At 35.9% G+C, this 21992-nt stretch overlaps 1 protein-coding gene and 1 pseudogene across 6 annotated transcripts in view; one reads left to right on the top strand and one right to left on the bottom strand.

Moving 5' to 3' along the window:
- The window catches only part of LCLAT1 (lysocardiolipin acyltransferase 1), a 259010-nt gene that overhangs the window by 7557 nt on the left and 229461 nt on the right, over window positions 1-21992 (top strand). The window lies entirely within an intron of this gene.
- On the bottom strand, window positions 20114-21093 carry LOC143661408 (glyceraldehyde-3-phosphate dehydrogenase pseudogene; annotated as a pseudogene).

Genomic DNA, 21992 nt, shown 5'->3' on the forward strand with positions numbered 1-21992 from the left:
TTACCGTTAGCTTGTCTGTGATGAAAGATGAGCATGATGGCTGTGAAACTGTTATGGAGGATAAAGGTAGTAATGATGACCTTCTTTTTTAGTAGCTTATAATAATAACAATAATAAGAGCTAATATTTTTTATTGAGTGCTTACTTTTTACCAGGTTCTATTCTAAATGCCTTAAATTTTTAACTCCTTTCATCTCCTCAACTTCCCCTAGAAAGTAAGTGCTATTATTATCCTCATTTTACCTTTGAGGAAACTGAGCCCCAGAGAGGTTTACATGTATTTGAACGTAGGCAGTTCAATTTCAGTCTGCACTCTTAACTGCTATGTTATGATGCCAATTTTACTCCAGTTCAAATTTAAAATATACAGTTCTTAAGTGTCATTAGATGTAAGGAATACATGATTATATAAGAGTATAAGAGTATGCCTTTTACTGCAAACTATGTCCAGACTTTCTGAATGCAACTTATCATAGCTGCTTAAGGTGATTCTAAAACATGGGAGTTTTAAATGAGATACTCTTTTTATCTTTTCCCTCTTTTTTGTATTTTCATGATTGAAAATCATGTTCCATTTTATCATTCTCACATCTTGCATGTTCCATTTTATCATTCTCACATTTAGTAAAAATATGTTACTGGGTGATTATTGTTTGTGCTATAAACATATATATATATATATATACACACACTCACATATATAATAATAATATTTTATGGTATAGTGATCAAACTGGAGAATTTGTGAATTACTGGCATATGGTACTTGTTAATATAACTGTAGATTTAAACCTAAGGTGTATTTTTAACATGGTTGTTCATTAGAACAACTGATTAAATTAAAGGGAGAATTATGTTTGCTTTGTTCCCTCTAAGAATGGGAGGGAAGTGGCGAATCAAGATTGAGTAGTCAAAGGAGTGCCAGAGTTACTTTGCTGAGTTTATTTATGGCAGTAATGAAACCAGCACAATTTTGCTTCTCTTTCCTTTAGAGAAGATATACAAGAGCAGTCAGGGTTAATCAAGAGTGAATCTTCTCTTTGCTAGAATCATTGTTATAAGCAGTTCTGGCTTATATCTGTCTATTGAATAGGCTGATCTTTTGGGAACTGAGTCTACATTAGATATAATTGTTCCCAAAGTTCAGTTTATTTATCTCCTTTTATCTAGATTTTTTTTAACTCCCCCAGATTAGGGGTGTTACGTTCTTACTTTGAATTAAGAACTCTAAAATTATATCTTGTTTCCTTTTTGTAATAGGATTTCAGACTTCTCAAGGGTCTTGCATATGCATTTGCTACCTCGTTGCACCATTTCTAGGAGATAGGGTAGGTATTTGTGTTAGTTTACTGTGCTGCTGCAACAAATTATTATAAACTTGGTGGCTTAAAACAACAGATTTATTTTCTCACAGTTTTGGAGGCAAGAAGTCTGAAATCAGTGTCAGTGAGCCTGGGTCCAGGTGTCGGCAGGGCCGTGCTTTCTCTGGGTGCTCTGGGGTGAGTCCATTCTTTGTTACTTCCGGTGACCGCTGTCATCCCTTGACTTGTGGCCACATCACTATAATCTCGGCCTCCATGGTCACATTGCATTATCTCCTGGGCATGTGAAATCTCCTTGTGCTTCCCTCTTAAAAAGACCCAGCTGAATACATTTAGAGCCCATTCTGATAACCCAGGATAATCTCTCCTTCTCAGGAGCCTTAATTTAACCACACCTGCAAAGTCTTTTTTTTTTTTTTTTTTTTTTGCTACATAAGTAATATTCATAACTTTCTTGCAGGGGACATTATTCAGTCTATCATAGTGTTATTTTTTAGTCTTTGTTTTGCAGATGAAGAAATTAGATTAACTACCCAAAATCACATGGCTGGAGTAAATCTTTCTGTCTCTTGATATGTATTTCCCTACTACCTTTAGAAAATATTAATATTCTATATTTACATGATTTGTTTGCAGCACTGTTTTGGGATTTTTTTAAATTAGATTGTTTTTTGAGGTAGTTTTAGAGTTACGTAATACAATCAAGGTACAAAACAGTTTCATCATAAAATTCCTTTATATTCCCTTTTATAGACACATAACTTCCTTCCCTGACCCCTCATAATCCCTAGTCTGTTTTCCATTTCTAAAACCTTGTCATTATAAGTATGTTATATAGATGAAATTGTGCAGTATATAACTATTGGGGATTGGCTTTTTCTATTCAGCATAATTCCCTGGAGATTCATCCAAGTTGTTGCATGTATCAATGGCTCATTCCTTTTTATTGCTGAGTAGTATTCCTGGTGTAGATGTACCCATTGAAAGACATTGCGTTAATTACTGGTTTTGATTATTATTATGCTTATTATGAATAAAACTGCCATGAACATGTCTACAGGTGTTTTTGTGAACATATTTTTCATTTACTTGTTGGTCTGTTGGGCTCTTCTTGAGTCAGTATAGGTGGTTTGTATGTTTCTAGGAATTTGTCCATTTCATATTGAGGTTGTCTAATTTGTTGGCACCTAGTTATTCATGAATAAAAAGGATCCTTAGATCCTTTTTTATTTCTGTGGGGTTGGTAGTAATGTTCCTTCTTTCGTATCTAATTTTATTTATTTGCATCCTCTCTCTGTCAGTCTGTCTAAAGGTTTGTCAATTTTAGTGATATTGTCAAATGACCAACTTTTGGGTTTGTTGATCCTCTCTATTGTTTTTTAATTCTCTTTTTCATTTATTTCAGCTCTAATGTTTGTTATTTTTTCCTTCTGCTCACTTTGGGTTACATTTGCTCTTCTTTTTCTAGATCCTTCATTTGTAAAGTTAGATCTCTGATTTGAGATCTTTCTTCTTTTTTATTTTAAGCACTTAGAGTTTCATGTGCTTAAAGGCCTTCAGGCTGCTACCCAATAGTTTTGAACCAACATACAGGAACCCCAGGATGTGCATAGGGATTACTCTCCTCCCTCGGGATTAGGGCCAGGGCCCCACAGTGGGAGCGTAGGCTGGCCCCGCACAGTGCTGGGGATGGGGTGTAGGAGGGGTTAGGTTAGCCAGGATGCCTTGAACTTCATCTACTATTTTAAAATTGTGTTTTCTTGATTCTGCATCCACTCTGTTACTACAACCCTTTAAATGTTTTCCAGAGTTTTGAAGGAGATGGATCTGCCCGTTTTGGTAGTTATTTAACAATCCTGTGGGACAGTGACATCCTGTGACATCCACCACCATCTTGGTTGACAGGATGCCCCTAGGATTACTTTTTTTTTTTTCCTGTAGGATTACTTTTTTATCGAAGAAAAGATAGGGTGGAAATTAAGTTGAGTAACTTAGCCAGGAAGACGCAAGTTAATTTTGGGTCATTTACGTGCGAGTGACAAAATTTTAACTATGCCTTTATTTCTTCAGAGAGTAATTCTCTGGATCAATTTCAGTAAAGCCAGTCCCTCATTAGTTTTAGATCTCTTAAGAATTGACAAGACAGTGAATTAATTTCTGCATTTATATATATTCATAATAAATTTGAATTTCTAGCTTAATATGTAGTCAGATAAATTTATCTTAGTGAAAGATTAGTCTTATGGAGAGGAGAACTCAGTTTTTCTAATGATTGTCGGATATCTTAAAGCCGTGGATTCTTCTCTAAAAGAAGAAAAAGGCATTATGCATTGTGGTTAGGAGATATGTAAGGAAAAATTGTGATAGTCTCTGAAATGAACCCCCCAAAAAAGAATTATTAAATGTTCTCAGTAAAAAACTAGGTAATGTCTAGAGCATTTATCATGGCTAATTAGTTCTATGTGATCTGTACCTTTCCAGTTGAATTGTCAATTGTAAGTATGTTATATAATTGAGTATATAATTAATTAAATAAAATCAGGGACATGCTCATTTTATATTTGTGCAAGAGAATATTATTGTTTTATTTTAAATGATCTTTTAAAAGCTTGAACTCTGAATTTAGACTGACTTGGCTTGAATCCCTGATGTAACAGTTACTGTTATTGTGATTTGGGCCAGAAAAAATGTTTTTTAACCTAGATCTGTTTACCCACCGGTGGAAAGGGGTTATTAACTGCTGTTTTCATGTTATGGTTGTTGTGAGGCTTAAAAGAGAGTGCAAGTATTATACTTCACGCAGTACTTTGCACATCATAAGAAAGATATATATATATATATCTTTCTTAAATATATATATATATATATATATATATAGCTTAATCTTTTTTTCTCTCTCTTACTAAAACTGGGCAAGTCATTTTATCTTAGTTTGTGGCTTAGTTTCTTAATCTGTTAAAAAATGAGGGGAATCTTCATTTGATTGTTGGAGTGTGTGGTTTCCTGGCAGTAACTGGAAGAAATGCTGTGAAATAACTGACACTAGTCACTTTTAGAAGGGAGGATGTTTTTAATATGAAAGTGACCTTGTTGCTCTGAGAAAGGGAAATTTAGAATTTGCTCTAATGAGCAGTTAATTAGAACAGCAGCTTGGTAATTCAAATTCACTAAACATGAATTGAGATCCTGCTCTTCTGCCTTCTTGCTAGGAAGACTTAGGGGTGAAAATGTGACCTAACAGGGTAACATAAATTATTTCCCTTTTTTTTTTTTTTTTTTTTTTTGCATGGGCAAGCACTGGGAATTGAACCCTGGTCTCTGGCATGGCAGGTGGGAACTCTGCCTGTTGTGCCACCATGGCCCACCGAATTATTTTTCTTATGCCTTAAAAAGTTTGGAAGGATGGGTCCTGATAGATGAAAGCCTTTAGATCTGCTGAGCATCTTGATAAGTTGGATGAACTCATCAGGAAGTAGAAACAGGAAAGGGCTGAACTTTGTATAACCTGGAAATAAAAATTTGGAGTTCTAGGGATCATTTTTGTGTAAGTAGGAAGGTGGGGTGATTGAAGAGGAGCTGGAAAGATGGTTCTAGAATGTCTTTTATTTAAATAACTTCTTCCTCTGACCCTCCAAATTTACAAATGTTTTATTAAGGATTCTTTTTGAGGGGTGGGAAAGATGTCTTTGCTTGGGCTTGGCTTGGGCTTGAATTGGTTGGATTAGAAGAGGGGATCTTTGGAGGCTGAGAGAATTTAAGCCCCACAGAAATTAGCAGTGGTCTAGGGTAGTGCATGGGTTTTTGTGGATTGTGTATGTAATTGCAGTGAGTTGGGGAATGGTTCAAGCCAAGAGATTCCCAATTAATATTTCATTGTGATAATGAAAGTAAACCTCAATGTGATGTTGGCCATGTGAATAGCAAGGGGTTTATGCAGAATACACCTGTATTTATAGCTGAGAGTTTATACATATTTACGTACCTACGTTTATAACTGAGAGGTGTTTATACATAGGTGTATACCTGTATTTATAAGTGAGTAATGTTCTTTATTATTGTGGTAATATAGTTATAATACAAAATTTTCCATCTTAACCATTTTTAAGTGTGTGTTTCAGTGGAATTAATTACATTCACAATATTGTGCTACCATCATCACCATCCATTACCAAGACTTTATCATGACCCTGGTAACATTCATTTTGATATAATTAAATTAAGTACTATTGTAAACAAAAGCAATACTCTGCTGAATATAAAATGTATTTTAAAGTTGTAGGTAAAATAAAATGAAACTTAGAATTTGGCATTAAAATCAGGGTTCAGGAAGTGAGGCAAGTGTTGGACAAGCCCTTTTTTTTTTCCCCCTCTAGAAAGGTCTTTGAGTTCCTCTATCCCTTATTGAAACTTGAATATCCTAAGTGTTATGGAGTGTAGGAAGGGGAGCTGCCCCTTAGCCACCTCCTTCCACGAATTGGGATCGAGGCTTAGATTTTGTCCTTGCTGTTCCTATTCCCACTAGGGGTGCTGTTGGAAAAGAGAAAGTTTCAGAGACCTGGCTAGTTTTAGCATTTTAGCTGCCTCCTCTCCCTGGAGTTGGGGTGGGGAGGTGACACGTTGACTTCCCACTGTAAGCACTACCACTACACAGTCCCCCAGCTTCACAAATTAAGCCTGTATTTTAGTCTAATCAACTAGCTGTATAGTTTCAATTCCATGGATCTGTAGAGCCTTTTATACCGTGAACCATATGAAGAACGCAGCATACTGTCCCCAAAGCCTGCTTTCCCTTCCCTTCTCATTTGTCACCACTTGTCTTTCCCAGGCTGAAACTCAAAGAATTGGGACTTCTGGGAGGCTGGCAATGAAAGGTTGAAATGATATGTGCATTCTAGGGAAAAATAGATTGTGATGATTCTGAACCCCACGGGCAATTAACAAAACAGTTTCTGGTTACTGAATGTACTTTCTTAAAAGCAGGACTGTAAAAGCTTTGGGTGAGTCTGTTTAATGATTTCCATGTTTTAAGTGAAATTCTGCTTCATGTATCTGAACACTATGCTTTTCTGAATTGTTCATAGTTATTCCTGTTTATGTCGGTGTTGCTGAAATGTTCTGTGGTTATTGCTCCATAACCTTTTCTTTGAAGAGTTGTGTTATAAGTTTCCTGTTAATAGAAAGTGGTACGTTTCTATAAAGAACAAAACCCATCATTCCTGTTCGGCATTAAGCATGTGATTCATTTTGAATGTTTATTTTGAAAATTAGGTACCATTTTGTTTAGAGTCCAAAATATTGGTGAGAAAGTCTTAAATGGTATATGTATTTTAGAGTTTAATGCTTAAACTTTCTGCTGTGTTCAGTAACTTGCTTTTATTTGCGGCATTCTGATGCTTTTGTGACCCTATGAGCAGGTATCCTACGTTTGGAGACGTGAGGGCATTTTTTGTGGATACCTCTGACATTGATTCTGGCCAAGTCCTCCCATTTCTAGGCTCATTATCATCATCTGTCCAATGTCCATTTGAAATCCCTAGCAGTTGCCTTCAGCCTTAACTTGGCTAAATTGGTCTTAATCCCATCTTCAGTTCCCTGCCAGGTGATGTCTGTTTCTGTCTGTTTAATCATCCATGCTTGAAATTTCGTAGTAGTTTGATACTCTGCTCCATCTATCCGCTTTTCCCGTTGCTTCTACTTTTGTAGTTTTTTTTGATGTTTTATTTCTTCTTTATTTTTATGCTTATATTAAATTAGTAGCCTACTGGTTGGTTTCTCAAGTAACAACTACCATTTATTGTGAGCCTACCTTTTGTCAGGTAAAAAGTGAGGTGTGTGTGTGCTATGTGCATTATTTCATCTAATACTCACCACAGCCCTGGTGAGTATGTTCTAATTTTATTGTCCTTGTTCTACAGATAAGGAAAGTAAAAGCTTTAAGAAATCATATAACTTGCCTGGGATCACAGAGCTGGAAATTGTTGGAGAACCCAGTGCTTTCTGTCTTTAAAGCTCTTATTTAACTATTTATGCTGAACCAACTACCTGCCTTGCATCTAGATGTTATAACTTCCATATTAACCTGGTAGTGGTGAACTGAGGACTGCTCTTTCTAAAATGTACTGTTATCACAACCTTTTGGGACTCAAAAACTTTCAGTTAGTCTTGTTACTGGAGGCTAAACCCTATACTACTCAGGCAGTCATTCAAGGCACATTGGAGTCCATCAGTTCCAGTCTTTATTTAGAAAAAATGAAAGCAAACATCTATTGTGTTTCTTGGATGGCCACTCTATTTATGTCTTCAGTGAACTACATTGGAGGTGAACTGTGTGCCCTCCAGCCTTTCTTAAATATACTTGGAAAGTCAGAATATATTAAAAGAATGTCAGTGTAAAAATAACACTTGGCCAAGTAAGCAGGATAGATCATTAGATGCTTCTAGAGTTCAACAGAGAAGAAGCTTCATGGAGCAAGTGTATTTTGAACTTGGCCTTAAAGAGATGATAGGACTTGAATGATGGTGACTGGAAGGTTTCTTCTAGGCAGGAAGACCATGAATGAAAAGGAATGAAAGGATTTTTGTTGGACATGTATTGAAATGTGGTACTGATGAGACTGAATACTTTAGCTTATCTGAAGAGAACTTTTTCAGTAGCTAAGAACTGCCCCCTGTCCCAAAACATGTCTTGAAAACCTGCAGCATATTATTTTGACTAACTTTTGCCAAGTCTTTGTTCCCTGAAGCTAGAGTTGATGTTAGGAATGAGCCATAGACTATTTTAAGGCTACCCTAAGTGATAAGGTAAGATGAGTTATCATAATACCAGTTATTGTTACTTAAAAATGTGGTGTGACTAAAATTGAGAATTACTTTTTTTATGTCACTTGGGCTGACTAAAGGAGATTTCAAAGTATAAAAGTTCAAAAATGTTTTTAGTAGTGGAATGTGTAATAAGCATATAGATCTTCTATAACCAATGTGAAGGCAGTAGCCATTCTTTAGTATGAGGAAGTTTTGGCAGATCTATATTTTTATAAAACTGTCTTTGTACATGAACTTCTGTAGGGTGTGAATCACTCCTGAATCCGCAAAATGTGACAATTTATTAGTCATTTGGGTCCCCATTTACAAAAAAGAAAATACTTTGATTTTTGTTTTGATTGCGTAAATGATGCTTAAACATTTTAGAAAATAAGAAATGTATAAAGAACAGATCAAAATCACATTACTTCTGGAGATTATTGCTAGCTGTCACTAAATTTTATTGTACGCTCTTGTGTGTATGGCCACTTACACAATTTTACAGCCATGAAATAAAAATATTTTTTTGAAACATGGCTTCATTAATATAGACGCATGTCATAATGTCATACCTAGAGGTTTTTTTTTCTTTCAAGTAAAATAATCTTTTTTTTTTAAAGCTTTTATAATGTACACTTTTCATTGAATGTATCATGGCTAGCTTTCTAAAGGACAGCTTATATTGCTCTGGTTCATTCTTTTTACTGGATATATGTTGTTCTATTATGTAGATATAACATAATTTAGCCATTTTAGTATTGATGGACATTTAAACTATTTGTATTTTTACAGACAGATAATGCTTTCAATGAACAGTTTCATACATATATTTTTCTTACTTTTTGAGTACTTTTGTAGACTAGAAGCTTAGGAAGTGGAATTACTAGGTAATAATATATATATATGCATTTTAAATTTTGCCAGCTATGCTGAATTGCCTATTCAAAAGGAATAGTATGCCTTCTTAAGAGTTCCTTTTCTCTTATACCCTCACTTTTGCTGGATAATATTGTTAAATATAAAAAAACACTGATAAAGTAGTAGTTGGGAACAAAGTGTTGCATTGCTTAATGTTCTTGTTTTTTTTAATGTATCATTTTATGGAATTGCTTTGATTTTTTGCTCTTTTTTTGGTTTTTTTTTTCTAATTCTTTAAGGCTTTCATATTTTACTTGTAACTTGAATTCATCTGGAATTTATTTTGATTTTGTGGAATGAAAACTGCTTAATTCTGAAGGAGATTTAAAGGCTAGTGGGCCTTGAAATTGTCTGGAAAAATTTAGAGGATAATAAATTTTGCTGCATTTTAAAGTAGTTGTCTAAATTTCATTTAAAAAGTTTATTGTGAAGAAAAAAGTTTATTGTGATCTAACTTTTAAAAAATTTTAACATTTTTTATTCTGAAATATAACATATATACAAAAAATCAATAAATTTCCAAGTACATTTTAACAAGTAGTTATAAAACAGATTTTAAACTTTGATATGGGTTTCAGTTCCATGATTTTTTGTTTTTTTCTCCTAGCTGCTCCAAGGCACTGGAAACCAATGGAAATATCAATGTAATGATTCAGCAGTCATACTCGTTTCTTAAAATACTATCTTCTCTGTTATATTCCTCTTTCTCTTTAAATAACATATATACATAAAAGAAATAAATTTCAAAGTACATCACAAGAATTAATTGTAGAACATATTTCACAGTTTGGTATGGGTTACAGTTCCACAATTTTAGGTTTTTGTTTCTAGTTGCTCTCAGGCACTGGAGGCTAAAAGCAATATCAGTGTAATGAGTCAGCATTCATACTCATTTGTTAAACCCGGCCTTCTCTGTATAACTCCACCATCACCTTTGATCTTTCTCCCACTCTTTAGAGGTATTTGGGCTATGCCCATTCTAACTTTTTCATGTTGAAAGCGGCTGTCGATAATATGGGATGGGGGATGGAAATGGTTGATGTTCTGGAAAGGCCGGCCTCTCTGCATTTCAGGACTTACCTGGTCCAGGGACCTATCTGGAGGTTGTAGGTTTTGGAAACTTACCCTAGTGCACAGAAACTTTGTAGAATTTTATATAATGCCCTAGGTGTTTTCAAGGATTGGCAGGAATGATTTGGTTGGAGTTTGGCAAGTTATGATAGGTAGCAATGTCTAACTGAAGCTTGCGTCAAAGTGATCTCCTGTATAGCCTCTTGACTCTATTTGAACTCTCTCAGCCACTGATACCTTATTTGTTACACTTCTTGTAGTCTATTTATAAAGTGTGTTTGGGAAATAAAATCTTGCCAACAGAAAGACCCCTCTATAACAATATAGAAGAGACAAAATATGAATTATTATTGAGGATGCTTACCAGCTACATGCCTGCCAAGAGATCTACAAAGTCTAAGCAGAATTGCACATATTTTATACTGTATAGTAGACAAAGCTTTGTCCCGTGAACACTGTGTTGGAGATACTAGAGTTAATTTCAGAGCTGTGGTGTTCATTTGCAAGGGCCAATGGCCTATGATCTTGAGTTATAAAATCTGAGAACTGGGGTTATCTAATGCTTGACCAATTGTTTAATAATTCTGTCTTTATTAAACAATGGTAGGCTGAACAGCAAAAGATATTGTTACCGTAATCCCTGGAAGCTGTGAATGTTACCTTGAATGGCAAAAAAAGGGTCTTTGCAGATATGAGTGAGTCAAGAATCTTGAATTGGGGGGATTATCCTGAATTATCTGGATAGAACCCTAAATATAACCACATATGTCTCTATAAGAGGGAGGCAGAGGGAAATTTCACATGTGTATAAGAGGAGGAGGCATTGTGACCATGGAGGCAGAGATTGGAGTGATGTGGCTGCAAACCAAGGAAAGCTGGCAGCCACCAGAAGCTGTAAGAGGCAAGGAATAGATTTTCCCCAGACCCATCTTTAGGGCATGCAGTCTTGCTGACATCTTGATTTCTGCCCAGTGATGCTGGTCTCAGAATTAGGAGAGAATAAATTTCCGTTTTGTAAGCCAACAGGTAATTTGTGACAGCAGCCATAGGAAACAAATACTTGCCTGTTTTAGTTTCCTAGGCTGCTTAAAGCAGATCCATAAAATGGGTTGGCTTTTAACAATGGTAATTTTTAAAACTTACATGCTTACAGTTCTTAAGCCCATGAAAATGTCCAAATGAAGACATCATCAAAATGATGCTTTTTTTCTTGAAGACTGGCTGCCAGTGATCCTAGTGTCCTCTGTCACATGGCAAGGGACATGGCGGCATCTGCTGGCTCTCTTGCAGCTTCTAGGTTTTGTTGCTTTCAGCTTTTTGCTTCCATGGCTTTCTTACCCTCTCTCTATTCATCCTGTTTATTGAAGGACTCCAGCAAGAGGGGTTGAGATCCATTCTGAAAGAGAAGGGTCACACATTAACTGAAGTAGCCTCATCAAAATATCCTACTTCAAATGAGTCCATGCCCACAGGAATGGATTCCCTTCAAGAACATATTTTTTTCTGGGGTACAGACAGTTTCAAACTACCACACTACTCTAAGGGGAATGGAGAGAGTTGCTTCCCCTTTATTAAGCAAAGACAATTTCATTGTATTTACCCTTATATTAGTTATTGCTACTAATATTTGGCTCTTGGCTAACTGCAATAATTTATTGGTTGTCACCATTGAATAAGTAAACTTAACACTCTACTAAGTGACATTAAAGTAAATACTAAAAATTAACCTCATTAGTATGTATTTGTAAAATTGGTGGCCAAAAACTCTGAATTTTTTTTAATCTGAAAAGTGAATAATTCAGAATCACTTGAATCAGAGGTTCTTTTGTGTTTTGCTTTTGAGTGAAGAATAAAGTTTATATATTTAGCTTTACTAGTAAAGCTGTGTAATAGTTACTGGGTGCTTATTAATTGGTTTGAAAGTCTGATAAAGGGGTCTTCTTCAGCTGAAAGAATTTGAAGTTTATAGCATTTTGTCAAAACTTCCCCCTACTATACAAGTTCTGTTTTTATTAAACAAGTAATAGATTATAACTAATACTATATGTAGACCTTTTGTGATTATTTTCATTGCTAAATAATTTATTATAATTTTGAAGACTTAGCCATGTACGGGATGCCTTTTAGACTTATAATAGCTTCTGACCCCAATTGCGGTGCAATTCTGACTCTTAGTACCTGGAGTTAGTCCACGTTCACAGGTTAAGGGCACAAGCCCCTTTGAGCCTGTCCTCACTTCAGAAACTAGCCACAATTTGGGGCCCCTGGATCACTCATACTAGATATTTGGGCGTACCCACTATCTCTTCAGGTTTGAAAATTTGATAAAAAAACCTACAGTTCAGAAAAAGTGCTGTGCTTAATGATTAGCATTTTATTGTAGCTAAAAACACACAAATCAGGGCCAACCAAGAGAAGAGACACATCCAGCGAGGTCTGGGAGGATCTCAAATGCTGTGCTTCCATATCTGCTCCCCATGGGGTCACGACATTGATGTCCCTTACAATCAGATAAAACACCTGAACTTCAGTACCAGGAGTTTTTATTGGGGTTTCATTCCGTAGGTACAGCAGACTGAGTTAGTGCTTGCATGGCTTAATTTAATCTCTGGCTCCCTCTCCTTCTGGAGACCGGTAGTTTGGCTGATATGACTTGGCTCACAGCCCCAACCCTCACATCTTTTTTTGGCATGGCCTTTCGGTGGTCAGTCCCACCCTAGGTCATCTCAGCATAAACTATCAGGTGTGCTTTGTTAGGAGGGCCCATTGCGAATGACAAAAGATGCTCCTATCATGGGAAAATTCCCGAAATTTAGAGGTAAAGCCCACCTAGTTTTTTATTTTACAATGAAGGCTATCTGGCAAAATTGTAGTTTTCAGTTTGCTGCTAAATTTATTATTTTCCTGACCTTATTTTTAAAAGTATGTACAAGAAGTTTAATTCCTATCCAAGTCTACTTTCATCTACTTCTCGTTTTTTTTCTTTTTGGTTAGAATTTTCAGGGCTTTGTTTTCCACAGAGAACCGGAAGTACTTTAAAATTCTGTTTTTTTCCATTTTCTGAAAATTTATGCATTTTTACTTTATCTGTATTTCTGTTTTCCTTACTACCTTTGTTTTATTTTAAAATCTTAATTTGTTGCTTAGTATATGTACATTCTGTTTATTTAAACATTAAGATTATTTTGGACAGTATATTTACCATCTATATTTAGCTTTGGATGGATTCCATCACTTTTGATAAGTATTGTTCTTGTATTTTTTCCAAGTTATCTGTTGCATTGGTTCTGAATTCTGGTGAGCATCAGTCTCAACTAGAGGGAGGGCTTACTAAAAATACACATGCTATCATTCCACTTTAGACCTATATGAGAATTTCTGATTTAGGGCCTGAGCTTTATATTTTTAACAAGCCCCTCAGCTAATCTGGGTACACAGTAAAGTTTGAGAACCACAAGTCTTATCTGTCCTTAATTTGTTCATTAATTCAGCAATTATTTTGGAGAGTTTAAACATTCCAAATCATTGGGGCTCTTTGTTTTTTTGAATTTATTATTAATTCTTAGATTAATTGTGTTTGTCATATTTTGCCTGAGCTGCTATCACAAATACCACACAGCGGGTTGGCTTAAACAACAGGAATTTATTGGTTCATGGTTGTGAAGCTAAAAAGTTCAGAATTTAGATGTTGGCAAAGCTTGCTTTCTCCTGATAGACTGGCATTTTTCTGGTGCTGGCTTGTGGCACTTCTTGGGGTTCCTTGGCTTTGCTGTCACATGGTGATGTCTTCACCTTCCTCTTCCCGTAAGGCCTCAGGTAATTCGGATGAAGACCCCCCTCGTTCAGTTGGGCCACACCTTGGTTGAAAATAACCTCTTCACGAGGTCCTGTTCAGACTGGATTAGATCAGTCCTGGGAAGACGAGGAGCATGTTGGGATTCATAATTCAGTCTGCCTCAGCGTTGTAGTTAGAAAATGTGCCCTGTAAAGACAGTTGTTTCCACTATGGCTTAACATCAGTCAGGTTTTGCTTATGGCCTGTGGATACTTGAAAAACATAGGCCATTTGCTATCTGTCTTCAGATTTTTCAAAAAAAAATTGTTTAATCAAATAAGGAAACTGTAGTTAATTCAGTAATTGTTATAGCAGTTTCAAAATCATCTCAAGTTAGTGTTAATGTTAAAAATGAGGGCGGGCCGCGGTGGCTCAGCGGGCAAAGTGCTTGCCTGCTATGCCGGAGGACCTCGGTTCGATTCCCGGCCCCAGCCCATGTAACAAAAACGGAGAAACAGAATACAATAAAACAAGAAAATGTTTGAAGATGTTTCCCTTTCTTCCTTCCTTCCTTCTCTCTGTCTTTCCTTAAAAAAAAAAAAAAAAAAAAAAAATGAGACAAAATCATTGCTACAATCCTATAAAGCCAAGGCATATTTTTGAGTTAGGTTTGCTTACTGAGAACCTCTGTCAGTATTTTAGTTTGTGTCAAATGAAATAGTCATTTTGTAAGTTAAAGGTGGTCAAATAATAGCAATTTTATATTATTCAGTAAACTTTTTATGATTTCATTTATTTTGCTAGATTTTAAGAAGTTGAATGAATTCAGGACAATGAGATATGCTCATTGTAGATCTCTAGGAGACACTGATCAAAAAATGAGCTTTATTTCTTTTCAAATGTTAACCTATTTATTTAGGTTGTATTGAGATGCCGTATTTTACTTAAGGAAGCTCACATTTTGTTGAACTGGGCTTTCCTTTTGGCTACCTATATTTTTCTTGTAATGCCAATAGCGCTTCTTTAAAACTCGTCTGTTTTAAAATGTACTGAGGTGTTTGCTCACAGAGGCAGCAAAAATTAATTGTTCTTGTTTATAATTTATGTTTTGCTATTCATTTCAGAATCAAAGTGGAGAAATATATTTGAAAGTGGATAGGAGTGTTTAATCTTATTGATGAAAGGTATGTTGATGAATAAAGGAGAAAACCACTCTCTTCATCTCCTTTTCATAAAGGTTCTTTCTTTATGAGGACTATAGATGCTAAATTTCTTAAGGACTTGCCTTTTTCTGTTTCTTAAAGGAAAATGGGAATTTAAGGAGGAATTTTAATTTACATATATATATGTTCTTCATATGTTTTACACACACACACACTTCTTTAGTTGAGTAGTTGTCCCTCAATGCTCTCAAAGCTTTTGGATTTCCTTGAAACTGCCTTAGAAACCTCAGTTTAAGGGGTAGGGCTGGAGAAGACAAGATGGCTGCCTCCTTCAGTGTAGTCCCCTCTCTGCCTGCTCATTGCAATCAGAATAACCCTTAAAAATGTTCTCTTCTGTGTTTTATATGGATTTTATTTTTTATGTTTTATGGGTTTTAAAAACTTGGAAGCCTCTCTTTTAATTTAGGAGCATACTCTTTCTATCCTGCTTTATTTTTCTTTATAGAGCATATTACCAATCACCATACTATAGGATTTTCTTTGTTTATTGTTCATAGAACTTGTCATCTTCCAAAATGCTGTATTATTTTACTCTATTTGTTCATTGATGTATCCCCAAAACCTAGAATAGTGCTTACTACATAAGTCCCTCAACCAATATTTTTTAGTTGAATAGATTACTTTTAAATTGCCTGTCTCAAGTTTTTTATATTAAAAACAATTTATTTAGATAAGTGAATTTTAGTATCTTTCTTTTGAATCTTTGAAAATTTTTCTAAAAACTGGAGTCAGTTGTTAAACTGGTAAAAAGTTTATGTAAGTAGTCCCAGTATTAAGAACAGAAGAAATGTTCAAAATGGTTAAAATTTTTGGACTTAGTGCTTTCATGCTCACTAATATAAAGGAAGCCTTTATGAAAAAGGAGAGAAAAAGGAAATGGACTTTCAGACTTCATTTACTCTTTCAGTGGTTGCAATTGGCAATTACACTTAGTTCTAAGCCTTTGCTTATCATTATTGTCTTGTGAAAAAGAAAGATTTGCCTAGATTGAGCCTTAAACATTTTTTTCACTTGTTAATTACTTTCTTTCTTTGAAATAAATGTTGTACACATCAGCCAGTTTTTCCAACGTTAACTCTGTTGTTGGAGTGATTATTTTCTTTAATTGTTTTCACTAACTATTCGAAGGGCATCATTCACTGTAGAGTGAGTATGTGTGGGCAGCAGGCTGGGTGGTTGCTACATTTGTGTCTTCATTGTCTGCAGTCTCTATATCCATTTTGTAGGTTCAAAAACCTGTTTTTACCCCTTCTTCTAGGACTGAGAACTTAAGTCATGCCAATGAAATTAACTTGGGATTGATTTGTCAAAAGCAGAGGGCCTGTTTATTAACTTATGTTGGAAATACAGATCTTTCCAGTTCAATTCATATTCCTTGTTTGGAGATACCAAAGTACTGAGCAAAGTCTTATCAATAATCTGAAGTTGACTAATGTGTTAAAATATAATTTTCAGAAAAAGGTAAAATCTTGAGAACTGTTGAAATGAATTGCAAATGAAAGCAAAACTGGTTCTTGGGTGGAGGGAAAAGAAAGGGGAGAAAAGTCAGTTGGCCTCCCTCCCGGACGGGACAAAATTTTTATGTCTGTCAGTTACGTACAACTTACAGAGTTGTAAAATATCTCCCACAGAATTGGAATTGGATAAGGAAGGGTGTGCTATAAAACTGCATATTTTTTCTTGGAAGTACAGATTTTTCTCTGTAAGTGAGAATGTATATTAGAGTGAATGGGAGTCAGTGGATATTTAGGGATCATTCTCCTGGACCCTCCTGGAGTCTGGTGAACCCTTTCATTTGTACCCTTACCTTGATAATATTGAATGCTGAAAAATGATATGGCTTTCAATCATTTAAATAATTAATTACACTCAGTCCAAGCTTGGATTTTCCATGCTCTTCTTAGAGAAGTTGACAGTTTTCTTTTTGACACTGGGTCCTTTTTTGGATAGGGAACTTGGGATTTGGTTGTATGTATCAGTAATAAATGTATCTAGCTTTGTCTGCTTTTCTTTTATAAACATAATTGTTAAAGTTATGAAAAATTATTGGGAGGCTATATGGTATAGCCATATATGGTATTTGCATGTTTGGTGTTTTCATATATGGTATTTCCATATGTTGGAAAGAGCCTGAACTTTATGAAAATCTGGGTTATTCCATAACCAGGACATATAAATATTATGACTTTGAGAATCTTCCTTTTAATTCCTTCTGAACATGTTTTCTTTTTTGGGGGGGTGCATGATCTGGAAATTGAACCTGGGTGTCCTGCATGAAAGGTGAGCATTCTACCACTAAACCACCTGTGCACCCTCCTTCTGAACATTTTAATGCAAGTTTGAACAGGGTAATTTAAGAATTATATGTTAAATATAATTGGAGTTATAGTAGTCAGTATTTCTCTAGTAGTCAGAACAAATTTTACATGATTTTTTTAATGCTTCTTTCTGGTACAAGTTTTCCTAATATATGATGCCCTCTAGTGAATACAGCATTTCAAATAGAGGCTTAGGAGAGGCAGTAATCAGTATGATGAAATATCATTTAGAAATCTGCGAAGGGAACATTCTAATAATTAGAACTATTCCTGTGTGCCTTGTAAAGATGATACAGACTTCTGTCCCTGGAGAGTTCAAGCAGGAATTTGGAAATCCCCATGAGTCTTATTGTTGAAGTAAGTGAAAATTTTCCAGAGGACTTTTAAAACCTCCTTCAGCTTCAAGATTCTAGATTCCATATAAATCATTAGTCTCCAGTCTATAAATATGGAATATCCACTAAGTATTTAGCATTGTCCTGGCACTTAAGAAGGATTCACAGCTTGTGTAAGTCATGGATACCACTTGAAGTAGCTTATGTGTCAGTTCGGAGACAATACTAGAAGCTTTAAATCTCTGTTACTAGAGTCTCCCTGAACTGTTTACCTTAAGCCATTTAATTCCCACAATAATCATGATATAGGTAGTAGTTTTATTACTATTTTACTAATATAGAATCTGAGACTGAGAGAGATTGATAATTTACCCAAAGCCACAAGTAATTGATAGAACCAGAACCAGCTTATGTAAAATGATATTGGGTAGGTTAAGATAATATTTGTTTGCATGTTGCCATTTCTCTGATACTGTACTTCATTGTCTGTATCAAGCTAGCTCAGAAAACTTTTGTACACATTTTTTAATATTTTTACAATTGTATTTTTTAAAATTAGAAGTTATAGGTTTAAGAAAAATCCGTACAGAAAATATAGAATTCCAAAATATTACTCTGCGCTGCCAGTTTTCTCCATTATTAATACTTTGCTTTAGTGTGGTGACTTTGTTACAATTGATGGAACAATATTTTTATAATTACACTATTAACTGTTGTCCACAAACAGTACTCCCTGTTTGTGTTGTACAGTCCCAGGGTTGTTTCCTATTACAATTTTGTTCTAATAATGTCGTATCTAAAATTTACCTTTTTAACCACATTCAGATATCTAATTCAGTGATAAGTCTATTCACATTGGTATATTACCATCACCACCATCCATTACCAAAATTTTTCTGACATTCCAAGTAGAAACTCTTGTACCAATTAAACATTAACTTCCCATCCCTACCACCATCCTTTCCCCTTTTAAACTATATTTTATTTCTGACTCTGTGAATTTGCTTATTCTAATTATTTAATATTGGTGAGATCATGCAATATTTGTTTTTTTGAGTCTGACTTATTTTACTCAGCTTGATGTCTCCGAGGTTCATCCTTGTATCGGGATACATGTATCAGAGCTTGTATCATATACATTGTATGTATGAGAACTTTGAATGTGCCATTGAATGTTTATACAACGTTTTGTTTATCCATTCAGTATGGAAACTTGGGTTGCTTCCATCTTTTGGCAATTGTAAATAATGCTTCTATGAACATTGGTGTGTAAACATCTGTTGGAGTTCCTGTTTTCAGTTCTTTGGGGCATATATACCTGAAAGTGGGATTGCTGTTAATGTCTACTTTCATATTTATTTGATTTTTTGTATTGTGTAATTTTGACTCCCTTCTTATGCTTTCTGTGTGTATGTATTTCATGTGTTTTCATTTTGGTGCTTAAATTTAACCTACTGAATCTGTATCACATTTGATTTGTTAACAGCTTTACTTCAGTAAGTGTACATGTGCATTTTTCGTATACCTCTCCATCCCCCTACCTTTTTGCTGTATGTGTTACAAGTTATATCTTTATACACTGTATGTACAAAATCATGGATTTATCATTAGTTTGTTTTTGCATTTTACAACTTGTGCTAAGTAAAAAGTGGAGTTACATACCACAGAATAAAATACAGTAGTACTGGCATTCATAATTACCTATATGGTTACCTTTACCGAGGTCTTTATTTCTTTATACTGTTTCAACCCACTGTCTAGTGTCCTTTCCTTTCAGTCTGAAGAGTTCTCTTTAGCATTGCTTTTCAGCAAGTCTAATGGTGGCAAACTACTCTGCTTCTGTTAAACTGGAATGTTTTAATCTCTCCTTCATTTTTGAAAAATAGTCTCATCAGATAAAAATTCTTCATTGGCAATTATTGTCTTTCATAATTTTAAATATTTTTGTCTCACTGCTTTCTTGACTCTGTGGTTTCTGATGAGAAATCAACATTTAATCTTTTTGGGACTTGCTTGTATAAAACATGCTCTTTTCTTTTGCTCCCTTCAGAACTGTCTTATCCTTGGCCATTCGATAGTTTAATTACCATTTTTTGGGTGTGATTCTTTTCGAGTTTATGCTGTTTTAGGTTCATTGCCTTTTTTTTTTTTTTCTACGTATACTTTTTTGATGGTACATGACAAAGTAGGGTTCTTAGCCCCTCACCTTCTCCAGGGCGTCTGGTATGGAAGCTGTGAAGGATGAGCGATTCTCAGGGTTGGGTGATAGAGTCGGGGCCAGGGCTCCCCAGCCCCTGACAGTTTCTCTCTTCTTCCCTTGCTTTCACTGGGGCTGGTGATCCAGAGACTGTTACTCCTTGGAGGCCATATAGACCATACGATCCACTGCCCTATTGCTGTAGCCAAATTCATTGTCATACCAGGACATGAGCTTAATGAAGTGGTCATTGAGGGCAATGCCAGCCCCAGAATCAAAGGTGAAAGAGTGGGTGTCACTGTTGCAGGAGATAGCCTGGTCCTCAGTGTGGCGCAGGATGCCCTTTAGGGGCCCCTTTGATACCTGCTTCACCACCTTCTTGATGTCATTGTTCTTGACCACTTTCTCCAGTTGGCAGGTCAGATCCACAATGGACACGTTGGGGGTGGGGATGCGGAAGGCCATGCCAGCTTCCCATTCAGGTCCAGGGTAACCTTGCCCAGCACATTGGCAGCGCTGGTAGATGCAGGGATGATATTTTGGGCAGCCCCATTGCCATCACACCACATTTTCCTGGAGGGGCCATCCACAGTCTTCGGGGTGGCAGTGATGGTGTGGACAGTGGTCATGGGTCCCTCCATGATGCCAAAGTTGTCATGGATGACTTTGGCCAGGGAGGCCAGGTAGCTGGCTGTGCAGGAAGCATTGCTGATGATCTTGAGGAAGTTGTCATACTTCTCATGGTTCACGTCCATTACAAACATGGGGCATCAGTCAAAGGGGCAGAGATGATGGCTCTTTTGGCACCACCCTTCAGGTGATCCCCAGCCTTCTCCATGGTTGTGAAGACAACAGTGGACTCCACAACATATTCAGCACCAACATTACCCTATTTGATGTTAGTGGGATCTCATTCCTGGAATATAGTAATGGGATTCCCATTGATGACAAGCTTCCCTTCTCAACAATGTGGTGTCTTTGAACTTGCCATGGATGGAATCATACTGGAACATGTAGACCATCTAGTTAAGGTCAATGAAGTGGCCATTGATGGCAACACCCTGTACTTTTCCAGAGTTTACAGCAGCCCTGGCAACCAGATGCCCAATACAGCCAAATTTGACCTTCATCATCATGCCTCAGAGATGTGGCTGACACTGCATGAATATATGAGGCTGTCTGTCTAGAGAGGAGGAGCAGAGAGCCTCACTGGCTTCTTGAATGTGCACTTTCATGTCTTTATTTAAATTTGGGAGTTTTCTGCCATTTTTTCCTTTAATATTTGTTCTGCCTCCCTCTTTTTTCTCCTTCTGGAGAATGCATATATTGTTATGCTTGATGGTGACCTCCAGGTCCCTTATATTTTGTTCACTTTTTTTCATCCTTTTTACTTTCTGCTCCTCAGCCTGAATAATTTCAATTGTCTTATCTGCAGATTCACTGATTTCTTTGTTCTGCCAGCTCCAAACCCTTGAGGCAAGTTTTCATTTCACTTATAGTGGTCTAAATTCCAGTTTTCTGTTTGTTCCTTTTAAAACTTTCTTTCTCCAGCTTGAGATTCTCATATTGTTTATTTATCATTTTCCTGATATCCTTTATTTGTTACTCCATGTTTTTTCCCTTTATCTCCTTGAGTGTGCTGAGTTCATTGTTTTAAAGTCTTTGTCTGGTTATGTTCAAACTCTGGTCCTCTTTTTAGATGGCTTTTGGATTTTTACCTTGTTCTATTGGGTGGCCCATCGTTTCCAGTTTCTTTGTCTTAGCAATCTTTTGTTGCACTCTTTAAAATATAATATTTTGATTTTAATGAAGAGTTAATATTTTAACTCTTTGATGCAGTTCCTGAATTTGTAACCACCTCGTAATAGGGCAGAGATTTCCTTGAGTGCCAGGAGCTAATGAAAACCAACCAACCAGTGCAAAAAACATCTTTCACAGCTTCCATAAATTGGCTCTGCATTGACTGGTGTTCTCCTTGATAGCCTCCTTGTCAAAAATATCAGCCTTAGGTGAAGATGAAGTGCAGATTCCT

The sequence above is a fragment of the Tamandua tetradactyla genome, chromosome 17, assembly GCF_023851605.1.
Source record: "Tamandua tetradactyla isolate mTamTet1 chromosome 17, mTamTet1.pri, whole genome shotgun sequence".
In the NCBI taxonomy this organism is placed as follows: Eukaryota; Metazoa; Chordata; class Mammalia; order Pilosa; family Myrmecophagidae; genus Tamandua; species Tamandua tetradactyla.